Source organism: Mauremys mutica, unplaced genomic scaffold, assembly GCF_020497125.1.
Source record: "Mauremys mutica isolate MM-2020 ecotype Southern unplaced genomic scaffold, ASM2049712v1 Super-Scaffold_100199, whole genome shotgun sequence".
Lineage (NCBI taxonomy): Eukaryota > Metazoa > Chordata > Testudines > Geoemydidae > Mauremys > Mauremys mutica.
Genome location: NW_025423286.1, coordinates 742,258 through 745,801, shown reverse-complemented (window position 1 = coordinate 745,801; position 3,544 = coordinate 742,258). Strand labels below are relative to the sequence as shown.

The following is a 3,544-nucleotide window of genomic DNA, read 5'->3' as shown; positions in this document are numbered from 1 at the left end:
GGAGACGGGAGCACTTCTTAAACTGTTTTCAGTTACGCTTTCAAGCTTGTGGGGGACGAGGTTCAGCCTTGGATCCGTGTCTGCAGCAGGCAAGCACCTCTGGCTCAATCGCCCCCCGCCGTATTAGCAGACTAAAACGCGGAGCGAACTCACACGCCTTGCAATGGAACAGGAGCCGGGATCACAAACAAAAGTCAACATTTTATTAAGATGAGGTTCAAAGAAAAAAAAAGTGTACGGTACAGAGTTTCGGCGTAGAAGTTTCTGGTGCTCGGGGAACAACATACAGCTTACCCAAGGGGTGCGAAATTCGGTTTAAAATGGGGTGGCGTAAGTAATACATAATCTGCAATAGCCCGGACTGGGGGTAAAAGGTTAACGTACAGACACTGAGTTAGGAGGGTATGTTGTCCATATGAGGGCTACGTTCGGGTGTGGAGTATAACGAGCGGTTACGACGATGAGGATGGATTGACCCGCGTTAGGTGAGTTTTAAGGTTCGGTGTTTTGGAATCTTTGCCACAATCTAGTTGAAGCAGGGTCAGTATGAAGTCTGCCCTGCCATCTGTTGGTGATCTGTCGTCAAGGCCTTTTGGGGCTGATGTCATTTGCATGGTTACACCCACCCCGGATTGTATGATGGGAGTGCTTGTCCAAACGATCATTTCAGCTGCTGCGGGATCCCCAGTCTCTTTGTTATTGGGGCAGGAGTAATCCAGTGTATTTTCCTGTTGATTTTGGATCAAGGACAGAGTAACTGTACCTGGCATTTGAGGCCTGAGAGCGTCACCCTCGTCTGAAAAGTACTCACCATTAAGGGGTATGGGTTCCTAACGGCAGCTCTTGGAGGGAGGTAGAAATGGATGTTTGTATGTCCTTTCTGCTGTCCCTGGTGTGGAAAGGCAGAGGTGGTTTTGAATCTCTTAAAATTGTTATTAGTGCTGCAGTTGCTCACCCTAAGCTTATGTCGTTAGATCTCTTTCACGGTGTATTTTGGTCCTGAGAGGTAAAAGGTGTGTTGTTAGGGAGTGAGGTAGCAAACGTTAATTGCAGAGGTGGTGCATGTGCCACAGAAGTCGTGTGCCCCTTCCCCGCTCCCATCCAAGAGTCCAGTATTTGAAGAAACCCACCCACTGACCTGTGACTAACAATCTCGCTCTGCTAACTCTTCCAGCAAAACAGGCCAAAGAAAGTGTATGCGAGCGCTGTACCACAGCCCCGGTGCTCTTTTCGGTTCCTTCCCACAGAACTTTCCCTCCATAGCAGTCCAGTTCCTTGCTGTTGCTTGGCTAACCACTGCATGCATGTGCTATACCGTATGCCCTGAGCTGATTCCCGGCTTTTGGGTTCAATACAGCCTTGCCCCTCCATGTTTCTGTGGCGCAATGGGTCAGCGCGTTCGGCTGTTAACCGAAAGGATGGTGGTTCGAGCCCACCCAAGAACGACGCTAAGCCCGTGCTACTTCCTTGCTTCCCTGAGGCCTGTGGGGGGAGCCTCAAAGGTCCCATTTTGCTGCCTCAGTGCTTTCAGCTGGTGGTCCAAAGAGCAGGCTGGATGCCATTCAGAAACCCATCTGCCAGCAGCCGTGCCGGAGGCTCAGGCTTAATCCTCAAAGCGGAGCACAAAAACTTTCAGCCGGGAACATTTCGCTCCCTTCCCGCCTCCGCCCAAGCGGCAAGGGAGAAGCGGAGGAGACAGGCCGGCTCAAAGACGCCTCCCTCCCACTTCCCTGTACGCTGTGCAAAGCTCTTGGCCTGCCTCATGCCTCGTCAGGAAAGCGCGGCCATGCGGCCCAAGCCTGAGTCACGTCCGCGGCCTGGCCCGCCCCGCCCCGCCCCGGCTGATGGCGCGCAGAGCCACGCGAGTCAATGGCAGGTCGAGTCGGGAGCCTCGGCTCTTTCCCCTGACAGCCACACACACAGCGCTGCCTAGCGCCCCCAGAGCCTCCCTCGTGTTCCCCCGCAGCAGCCGCCGCCTGCCGGTGTGGGTGTGAAAAGGGGACCAGGAAGCACTGCAGCCTCATTCCGGGACAGGAGGCCCTCGCCACGCCCAGGCCTGCCTCTTGCCTTCAGCCCAGGCAGCCAGAGGTGCCAGGGAGCTCCCTGGCAGGCCGCCGCTTCGCCTCAGCCACCTCTTGCCTCATGGCCTAGGCTCTCGCTGCTCTGCTGGTCACCGGCTCGCTTGAAGGCCCAGAGGGAAAAGAAACAAGCGCACGCGTAGCAGAGGATGGTTTCGATCCATCGACCTCTGGGTTATGGGCCCAGCACGCTCCCGCTGCGCCACTCTGCTGCTTTTTCATACCCTCCCCCTGCCACCTAGCCGCCACTATCCGGATTAGTGCCTTACACGCTCTCGCTCTGGCAGACAGATGCGCAGGCTGCTAGGCAGCTGCCCTGGTCACAGGATTTTACAGCTAGCTTCTACAGGGTAAAAAGGATTTATTTGGGGTTTGGACCCCATTGGGAGCTGGGTAGCTGAGTGCCGGAGACGGGAGCACTTCTTAACCTGTTTTCAGTTACGCTTTCAAGCTTGTGGGGGACGAGGTTCAGCCTTGGATCCGTGTCTGCAGCAGGCAAGCACCTCTGGCTTAATCGCCCCCCGTATTAGCAGACTAAAACGCGGAGCGAACTCACACACCTTGCAATGGAACAGGAGCCGGGATCTCAAACAAAAGTCAACATTTTATTAAGATGAGGTTCAAAGAAAAAAAAGTGTACGGTACAGAGTTTCGGCGTAGAAGTTTCTGGTGCTCGGGGAACAACATACAGCTTACCCAAGGGATGCGAAATTCGGTTTAAAATGGGGTGGCATAAGAAATACATAATCTGCAATAGCCCGGACTGGGGGTAAAAGGTTAACGTACAGACACTGAGTTAGGAGGGTATGTTGTCCATATGAGGGCTACGTTCGGGTGTGGAGTATAACGAGCGGTTACGACGATGAGGATGGATTGACCCGCGTTAGGTGAGTTTTAAGGTTCGGTGTTTTGGAATCTTTGCCACAATCTAGTTGAAGCAGGGTCAGTATGAAGTCTGCCCTGCCATCTGTTGGTGATCTGTCGTCAAGGCCTTTTGGGGCTGATGTCATTTGCATGGTTACACCCACCCCGGATTGTATGATGGGAGTGCTTGTCCAAACAGTCATTTCAGCTGCTGCGGGATCCCCAGTCTCTTTGTTATTGGGGCAGGAGTAATCCAGTGTATTTTCCTGTTGATTTTGGATCAAGGACAGAGTAACTGTACCTGGCATTTGAGGCCTGAGAGCGTCACCCTCGTCTGAAAAGTATTCACCATTAAGGGGTGTGGGTTCCTAACGGCAGCATGTGGAGGGAGGTAGAAATGGATGTTTGTTGGCCTCTTGCAGGTGCTGCTGATGTCCTTTCTGCTGTCCTTGGTGTGGAAAGACAGAGGTGGTTTTGAATCTCTTAAAATTGTTATTAGTGCTGTAGTTGCTCACCCTAAGCTTATGTCGTTAGATCTCTTTCATGGTGTATTTTGGTCCTGAGAGATAAAAGGTGTGTTGTGAGGGAGTGAGGTAGCAAAC

General features: G+C 53.0%; 2 non-coding genes across 2 annotated transcripts; one reads left to right on the top strand and one right to left on the bottom strand.

The window, feature by feature from the left end:
* Positions 1–1,371: 1,371 nt before the first annotated feature.
* Positions 1,372–1,445, top strand: TRNAN-GUU. The gene has a single exon. It is a non-coding gene; the product is annotated as a tRNA-Asn (tRNA).
* Positions 1,446–2,218: 773 nt separating this feature from the next.
* TRNAM-CAU lies at positions 2,219–2,290 on the bottom strand. Its single transcript has one exon. It is a non-coding gene; the product is annotated as a tRNA-Met (tRNA).
* Between the last annotated feature and the right edge of the window lie 1,254 nt (positions 2,291–3,544).